This window comes from Malania oleifera, chromosome 2 (assembly GCF_029873635.1).
Source record: "Malania oleifera isolate guangnan ecotype guangnan chromosome 2, ASM2987363v1, whole genome shotgun sequence".
In the NCBI taxonomy this organism is placed as follows: Eukaryota; Viridiplantae; Streptophyta; class Magnoliopsida; order Santalales; family Ximeniaceae; genus Malania; species Malania oleifera.
The window spans coordinates 73,261,309-73,271,485 of NC_080418.1; positions in this window are offsets into that span (position 1 = coordinate 73,261,309).

Genomic DNA, 10,177 nt, shown 5'->3' on the forward strand with positions numbered 1-10,177 from the left:
ATATTGCTTTCCTCCTATGCTTTGTGTTCTAGTAGGACCAAACAGGTCTAAATGAATAAGTTTTAGGGGTCTACTAGTAGAAATATGTTTCTTCTTTTTAAGGTTTGTTTTAATTTGCTTCCCAAGTTGGCAAGCATCACAAATTTTATCTTTTATGAATTTTGTGCTTGGTAAACCTTTTACTAACTTCTTTCTAGATAAGTTTGATAATAAATTCATTCTTCCATGTCCTAATCTTCTATGGCGCCAAAACCAACTGGCTTCATTCATAGCAGCCAAGCATGTTACTTTTTGAGAGACTAGGTTTTCAAGGTTTATAAAATATACATTATTGACTCTATAAGCTGTAAATAGAACTTCATGTTTTCTTGGATTTTGAACTATGCACTTATCATGCTTAAAGACTACGTCAAATCCTTTATCACTAAGTTGACTTATGCTTAAAAGATTATGCTTTAACCCATCCACTAGTAAAATATCATCTATTGTTAATGAGGATTCATTACCTATTTTTCTGATTCTGATGATTTTACCTTTAGCGTTGTCACCGAAGGTGACATACCCACCATCTTTTTGAGCTAGTGTGGTGAACTTGGTTTTATCTCTGGTCATGTGTCTTGAACACCCGTTATCCAAGTAACATTTTTTTTTATGGAGTGGTCCTAAAGCATACCTACAAGGAAGGATTCAAGGTGTTACTTTTGGAACCCAAACCTTCTTAATTCTTTTTAAGTCATATCTATTTTTAGTGTTTACTTTCCATTCATTTTTTATTTTGACATGCTTCTTTTTAAGTAGACAATTAAACTTTATGTGTCCCTTATTCCTACACAAGAAGCAAGTAGTGTGTTCATAAATATTTGTAGAAGATGTACTAGCATAGTATTTTGCTTCTTTTACAAAATATCCCATGAATAGGTTCTTCTTTTTGTTTTCAATTCCATTATATTCAATTCCTTCTTTATCACTAATCATCCTTTGTTGTCCAACCATCTTTTTAAAATTTTCTTTTCCTCTAGTAAAATTTTAAATGATCTTGTCTTTATCTTCAATTTTACTTTTAAGGTTACTTATTTCTAAGTTTTCTTGCTTTCAACATTTACCCTTAGCTTTACCAAATCTTAAGACATGTTATTTATTTTCTTCATGAGATTATCAGTATGAGAGTCTTTTTTTTTTTCCAGCTAATTTATAAGATTCTAGTTGATTTTCCTAATTTTCATTTTGTTCTTTCAAAGCTATATTCCTTTTAGATTCTTTAATGAACCTATTGTGTAAGGCAAATAACTCAACCTGGATTTCATTGTATGAAGGCATTGTATCACATGAATCATTACATGACTGTTCACTAGACTCTTCCAATGAACTATAGTAGGAGTTTACCTTGTCATTATGAGCCATGAAGCACATGTTGGCAACTTATTGTTCACTTGATTTGTTCTCCAATTCTCTTGAGCTTGTATCATCCCATGTAGCCTTCATTACCTTCTTTTTATTTTTCTGATCTTTCTTCAGCTGTGGACAATCAGGTTTAATATGTCCAACCTTTTTGCAGTTACAACACGTAGGAGGTTCATTCTTTGGTTCCTTTTTGTTTGTTTCTCCTTTGTCATTTTTTGATCCTTTAAACTTCCAAGGGAACTTCCTATTCTTTCTGAAAAACTTTGCAAGTCTTTTAGTAATGAAGGCTAGTTCTTCATCATCTAATTCATTATCTTCATCTTCATCACTGAAACTTTCTTTGGTAGCCTTAAGGGCTATTGATTTCTTATTTTTATTGTTATTTTCGGAATTTCTTTCTGTTGGCCTAGCTAGGCTTACAACACTTGATTTTGATGATAACAAGGTAAAGCTATCTAATCTACTTCAAAGTAGTGCTATTTCAGTTAATGAAGGTAAAAAGGATTTCAAATGATAAAAGGGACAAATTCCGAAAGCTCATGTCAAAATTTAGATCAAATGAAGCTTACACCTTAAATGACATATCTTGAAAGCTCACAAGGATCAAGGAACATGGAAGGTCCTATATCCAATAAATGATCCATAATGAAAGCTCAGAGAAGTTTGAAAGATCAAAGATCGGCGAAAAAGAGAGGTCAAAGCAAAGAGGAGTCAAATCAGTTTTTAGAACAAGCTTTGTAAGTACTTCAAGTATGATTCAAGTATGACTTTTCATTTTGAAGCTCATTAGGCAAAAGACAATTAGAGACCTTAGTTTTAAGGCTTGGAACTTATTTTTCAAAGAAAAATAAATTGATATTCCAAGATTAAATAAGCAAAGAAGAGAGAAATCAAAAATATTTAAACACAAGAAACAAATTGATTGACAGGTGACTAACTGCCAATGGATAGTCAACTGCCAGGATTAAAAAACTTTAAGTAAGTAGACAAAAGCATGACAATCAGCTATCTAGTGTTGACAGGCGACTGTTAGTGTAAATTGAGACGACTTCTTATGGTTTGCCAGTCGTCTGTCACCCTTCTAGTCGTTTAAAAAAAAAACCAAGTTGTTCAGTGACAGGGGCCTAACTACCTGTTGTCAGGCAACTACCACCTTACTGGTTGTGCATTTTAAATGTGAAATACACTAATAGCCAACTATGAAAGGTCTCACAGTCAAATGTCATGCTATAAAATTTAAAAACACAATGAACATATTTTGAAATTTTAAATTGCTTGGAGCTCAAACTTATTTAAATCTTAGACTCTACTCCAAGTAAACTTGGGGTACAAGTTAGACACTCTTTTACATCTATAAATACACCCAAGCTAAAATAATTCAATACCAAGAATTCAACTCAGCGTTCAAAATCTCTCTCAAGTATTCTGAATTTCTCAAAGCTCTTTCTTGCTACCAACTTGCACGAAGTTGACTGAAATTTTGCTGATTTTCTCACTAATATTGTGCTATAACTACTAATTCTTTCATCAATTGAAAAAATCATATAGTGAAAAACTTATTGAGCTTCAATATGAATTTTATATTGCAAATTTTATTGAAGTATATAGTTTTTGATCTGTACTAATCAGCTCTTGAGGAGCAATTTGTGTACATCTTATTCAAATCTTTTTAGCAGAATGATTGACGGTTCGAGTGTTGAATTGTTTGACCAAACAAGGGAATATTGTTTGGAGAAGGCAGGCTCTAGCCTTAACAAAGGAGTGTTGTAATCAGTGTTGTTTGTTAGAATTGGTGTATTCCCAAGAGGGGGGGGTGAATTGGAATTTTCAAATTTGTCACCTAGGTTAAATAAAATACTCATATAAAACAACCTAGGGTCAGTCTATATAATTCCAAATGCGCGGCTATAAAATATATGTGGAAATTTAAATTAAGCGCATGATTCACATAATAACATACGCGTGCGGTAAATGTAAAGTGCAGAAATGTAAATAAACACACGATATTTAATCGGGGTTCGGCCAACTGTGCCTATGTCCTCGCCTTTAGCTCGCAAGCTAAAGGATTCCACTAAAGGCTCACTTAAGGGTGGAGCGACACCGTTTACAACCAGGTCAAATTAACACAGGGCTGACCTCAACCTTAACCAGGTCAATTAGCGGGGCTGACCTCAACCTACACGCCTTAACAGGACGACGCACCTAGCTTTCCTAACCGGGTCTAAGCCAATCCGGGACTATTCCAGCCCTAGTCTCCCTCTTCAGGACCGTGCCTGGAAATACAATAGTATTTGAAATACAATCAAATGGTACAATGAATAAGCTTTCAAGTAAAGCAGATGTGCATCCAAATACGCGCAATTACAAACACCACAGTATGATTCAATATGTAAGCTCAATGTGGTCTAAGATGTCAACTCTCAAATAGATTTACTATCGTTGTAATGAGTACGTGAGAGTGCAAACCTAAATGATCTTTGTATCACAGGATATTCAATCTAAGTGCTCAAACAAAGATATTATCCAAACTTCATATATTTCAATCAACAAGTTTTCTCAATATATATATGTATATGAAGCTCTAGCAATGTATAAGTTTGGTTTGCAAAAAGAGTTTAATCTTTGTATTCAACTATAGATATAAATCAATGAATATTGCAACAAATATTTTTCTTACAAAAACAAATATCTCTTTAAAGATTTATCAAGACAAAGCACACTAGATATTTGAAAGTATTTTGAAAATATTTTGCAACCAAAAACAAATACAATCTTCTTAAGATGTTGCAATGAAGGTGCAAATCTTAGAAGATCTATCAAAGTCTTCTTAGGATAGACTTATTAACAAAGTCTCCTAAGAATACTTAGGTTTAGCTCTCAATGAAAATAAATGAAACAAATATGAATGGGAGAGCAAACCTATTAAATATAAACACTCAATCGACTTACAGAGGATTTAAGAGATCAAAGAAGGTAAGCATGAGTGAATGGGGATTGGATATGAGTATTATAGGATTTGGGATTTTCAGAGAAATTCTCTTAATCAATATTTTTAATCCCATGCTAATTATCCCAAATGAGGGGGCATATATAGACAACCCTTGAAATATAACCGTTGGGGACTTATTTGGAATAATTAGGAAAGTTTAATGACCTTTCAAATATTTTAACCCTGCTTAAACCATTTAATCGCGGTAAAAAAAATAAGAGCAACCCGAGAGGTACGGTCGACCAGGACTCAAATGGCTCGGCCGACCAGGGGACTTTTGAACTGAATGGTCGGTCGACTAGGGCAAGGTGATTTTCCAAATTTCTGAGGTTCGGTCGACCGGGCCTTTTTGAACTGAATGGTTCGATAGACCAGACCGCTGGGAATTCTCCCGAGGACCCTCTGGTCGACTAGGTAGTTGGAGTACAAAAGTGGTCGGTCGACTGGAAGGTCAAAATGTTGACTCCCAGGTGGTTCGGTCGACCGACAAGAAATGAACTGTGAAGTTCGGTCGACCGGGCCTTGGTCAAACTGTTGACCCAGGGCCGGTTCGGTCGATTAGGCCAAAGTGAACTGTGTTGGCCGGTCGATCGAAAGTGCACCAAATGTGCATTTCAGTCCCGTTTTGAAACAAACAAGCCCTATTCAAGTGCTTACAAAATATATGTGAAAGTGTGAGTGTCCTAGAGGCACTTGGGGTCCAATTTGAAGACACCAAAAAAGTTCGGTGTCGATCGATCGAGGTCGACCGAAGGGTACACCCTAGGGTCTTTATAAGGTCCTTTCTCATTCATGATTTGGTTTGAGCTTACGTAGTAAATCATACATGTGATGTGTGTGAGCTTATTACAAACCAAATACCTACTTACTATTACGGACCAATATAAATACATTACAATGAATATGATTTGGTCTTCAAGCTTTTCTTGCTTTGTGCACATCTTGATCTTATCACCCTTAGTTCCTGCACAAAACCTCAAACACTCATTAGATACAATGAGTATTTGTTATAATCAAAACCGGGCGTGACCAATAAGGTCAACAATCTCCCCTTTTTGATGATGACAAATACGACAAGCAAAAATATAGGGTCAAGCCTAAGAAGGCTCCCCCTCACAATATGCATCTAATGTTTTAAAAACAGACCCATTATTTTTGGCTTTTCCATCTTTTCCATCTCCCCCTTTTGGCAACAGCAAAAAGGGCTATTTGAATTTAAAATCCTAGGCAATGGGTGATTTATTATACTTATGCATGATGAATTTTGGAAAGATTTTGAAAAATTTTGGCAGAGTGTCGTTTGTAATTCGGACTTTCCAAAAGATATCCTGTATAAGTATGACCTGTTTGAGTTTAAATTTCCTAACATTTTATCCACAACTACTCAAACAGTTCAGTATGGTCCAATTACAGCAAATGAAATATTAATTATGAACGTGAATTGGACAAGGTGTGCAATAAAGGTATAAAGTGTGCACACAATCAATATAACTGGTGATTACAAGGTTCAGATGATATAGCAAACCTAATTAAACCAGAAATATACACAAACCATTTAACGATGAAGCTTATCATAAGACCCGTGGAAGATTTGAGTTAAAGATACACGACATATGATACCAAAAAGAAGGTTTAAGCATAAATATGATCTAACTAGTTCACATGCATTTTCACATATTATCAATGAACCCGTTATATAGCGCAACACCCTTAAGAGATTTCATGACATAAAATTTTAATACATGGAAGGCACAAGTCATGAAGGCATGTAAGCATACTAGCAAGACATACAATATATCCAATATGAGTTCAGTTCTTGCTTTTATAAATAGAGATATATATATATATATATATATATATATATATATATATATTCCCCTTTGATATGTGCAAAAAGTGTTGGGGGAAGTTGCTTGAAGAAGAGAGAACTCTAATTTTAAGACAATCAAGCAACAATTTTATGGGTTGTCAATTATGCGCATACTAAATTATAACTAGAAAAATCATAACCATAATGATCCCAAAAAAAATTTAAGATTCACATGCAGGATCATATGGCAAATCAAGGAATAGTGGCAACAAGAACATGTTTCAATTTTATGATTAAAGCATTCCATTTAAGCACAAGCCATACTTGATTTAAAAGTAGATATAATCCATACATGTTTTGTGAGCAAGACAAGATAGACATTTATTTTTAGATGCTCCCCCTAAATGTATGCAAATTATGAAACAATTACTTCACATGGATATATACATTTGGCACATACAAGTAATGTTTCAATTATTTGGGCAAATGTCTACAGAAAATTCGGTAGCATGCCGACTGTAAACAGGACATTTCCCAAATTTTACCTGCACAAAAACCGTTCTCAAACAGACAGAATCATAGAAGTAAGGCGTACGAGAACCTATCGTCTACCAGCAGGCAATTCTCAACAACTGCATCCGCCATGCAGTAGGCATTCTATACTACTCATGCATTTCAATACCATACACAATTAACCACTAGAACATGCAAGTCAAGAAGCTGCAAATATATATATATATATATATATATATAATAAATAACTGGGGTAGTATGTCAATAATACCATGAGAGTACAAAATAAAATGAAAGAGCTGTTTTTATTTAATACAGATCAGATGATGTGAAATAAAGCAAAAAGAATCAAGGCCATGCTATCTGATCTGTGGACAACTTCGAAGTCTAGATCTCCCCTCCATCATCTCCTCCATCCTCGCCTCCATCACCACCATCGGCGGCATCAAAATCAAAATCCATCGTCATCCGATCTCTCTCATCCTGCATCTCTTGAATGCGGTCACTCAGCTCACTGAAGCCAGCTGTCATGGTCCGCTCCAAATCTGTAAGGCGACTATCAGTGGAGATGGAGTGCTGTTGGAACTCCTGTCGAAGTGCAGCGGATGACGATGCCAAGTCCTGCAATTCTGACTGGACTGATCCTCGAAACTGTATGAACATGTCAGACAAGCCGGAGATAGCAGCCATGAGATCCACATTCGATGGCTGTGGAGGCTGTGGTGGCTCCTGTGGGGCCTCTACTTGTGCTGCTGCTGCTCTAGAGGGGGTCCAAATGTTCCCTATGAGCTCGTACCCCATCAGTCTAAAGGTTACGCCAGAGAAAGTGTCCGCCGGTCATCTCCTCTTTAGTGAAGCCACATTCGTCCTCGTGACTCCAATATTCCTGAACAGCTTGTTCAGGATTCCCCCATATGGCATGATCACTCGGTGGCTAATCGTCTTGGCCATCATCCAACGGATAATCAAACTCGGCAGGTCCAACTTCTTCCGAGCAAAGAGGCACCACATAATAAAACAATCTAAAAAGGAGACGTGCACTCTAGATCCCGCCTTAGGCAGGACATTGTAAGTGATCAGATGGTGCACGACCCTAGCCTCTAAACTGAACTGTCTGTACTGGGGATGGTGGTTCTGGCTAGCAGTGTCAGGGTCAGACATGGTCAGGTTGGCGAATGTGGCTACGGTAAAGTCCTGCTCAAGGATCCAGGAGTTACCCACATCGGGGCACTCAAAGTCGCCATGGCCAATGTCGAGAACGTCAGATATATATTGTGCATCAAAACGCACATCTATCCTCAAAACACTGGAGAAGTACCCGTTCTCATCATTGCCTAGGTTGGCATAGAACATCCTAACGAAGGTCGGGTAATGTCCCCCAGGCTGGTAGAAGATAAAAGATCTCCACCCCTGATACTCAAACATGTCTAAAATATTCTGAAAATACTGGCCCATAAATACTAAGTCGAGCATCTTACCAAGTACAGCCTCCTTGGGACGGAACTCCCGTATGTACCTCATCTTGCACCTATCTGAGAGAAAATACTCGTCCTATGCGTAAGCAAGATCATGGGCTTCAATGTGAGCCATGGTAGTGCAACTATGAGGCTTGGAAGCTGGGTTTGCTAGAAATAGGGAAGGATCTCTCAATATTTTTCGCGCAAATGAGCTGAAAATGAAGAGAACATACATATATATCGCAGCTCGGTCGACCAGAAGTAGATACGGTCGACCGACGCTTGAAATTCCCAAGGTACCGACACAATTTGGTCGACCGAGGCAAAAATGAACTAGGATGGACGGTCGACCGTAAGGGTGTATTGTGCCATGTTTCGGTCGACCAGGGGGAAACCGAAACTGCTGGTCGACCAAGAGAATTTGTTCATGACGGTTCGGTCGATCGTGGGGGTCAAAGTCAAACTGTCCTGGTCGACCGGGGCATTTTATAACTACAGTGCTCGGTCGACCGAGCATAGTGTATTTTCATGGCCCGATTTTTTATCCATAGTTCTCTCTAAGATCCAGATTTGATGTGTACTAGTGTAACCATGATTCTTGGGGATTCTTGGTGAAAGATATTGCTCAAATGAAGTGTGTACCAAGAATAAACTTATTGACCTATTTTGGGGTACCGAGCATTAAGGAGTGTGAGGCTTTTTTTAACCTATGCTCTGCGGTGATTTGAGAGTATCCTATAGAAATGATGATATAGAGGAGCACGGATACGAACCAAAAGATGAGTGAAAAATTCACTAGGTATGATCTTAGTTTGGTGATAACTCCCTATGGATGAGATATAAGACGAAGCCCTAAAATTCAACTTTGTGCAATGGACAACTGCTGCTTAGTGAGTGTGCATACTAAGAATTTCGTTTTAATTAACAATCACTTCCTGATCCTACAATCGTCACAACTCCTAAACCTAGGAACAAAGAAAGGATAGCAAGAATACATTTTTAGTTTGAATTTGCTTTTCCTTAAGTCCTACGAGGTTTGTTTCGCTGATTATCCATCTCATTTCCTTTTCAAGTCCTCTCACACTTCTTAGTAAGCAATTAAACCACGTATGCCACACAGATTTGCAAAATAAGCAGGTATGGAATACACGTGAAGGATTGTGCTTATTCATTCCATCTTTCTTTAGTGAGACTAGACTATCAGTTCTATGTAAGCAACTTGAACCCTTTTTAAAATGAGTTTTCTCTTTAGATCCGAAGGGTTTATTATGATTATTCATATCATTTTTAATCTCAAGAGCAATTTTTGAATAATCATCTGTTTCTTCATCCAAGCATGCAATATTCAATATCTTCTCAACCTTTTTCTTTTCAAGTATAGCACAAAAATTTTTCAGCCCCTTTAATTGTTTTGCTATTCTTTTGTTCTCATTCTTTAGACGTATTTCATGCTTAGAGATTCTAACCAGAAACTTGTGCATTTTCAATGAGGTCTTTTCTAGTTCTTCATGTGATAGCATGCTTTTAATATTAAAATCAGCACATGATTCACCAAAAGAATTATCACAACAGTTTTCATACGAATCATTGCATGCATGCTTAATAGGGCTATCATGAAGTACAAGGGATGATTCATTCCATAATATACTGCAATATTCAATATATGAATCGTCACAAACCTCACTATCAAAACTATTATGATATGCAACAGATGGTCCAGCATTTGATATGTCACAAAAGCAAACATATGATTCATCACAAGGTTTTTCATAGTAAACATCGCATGAACCATTTACAGCATTATCAGCAGATGATTTAGTATATGACCCAATACAGCATTCATCACAAAAACCATCAAATGGGCTAGAGTGAGAATCATATACCTCGCCGTTGATGTCTAGCTCATGAATTACCTCCTCTTGATCATCTGGAGGAGTTACCATCTCTGTTTCCTGGGATTTTTCATATTGCTTTTCTAATTCATCCCAGATTTCCTGTGCAGTCTGA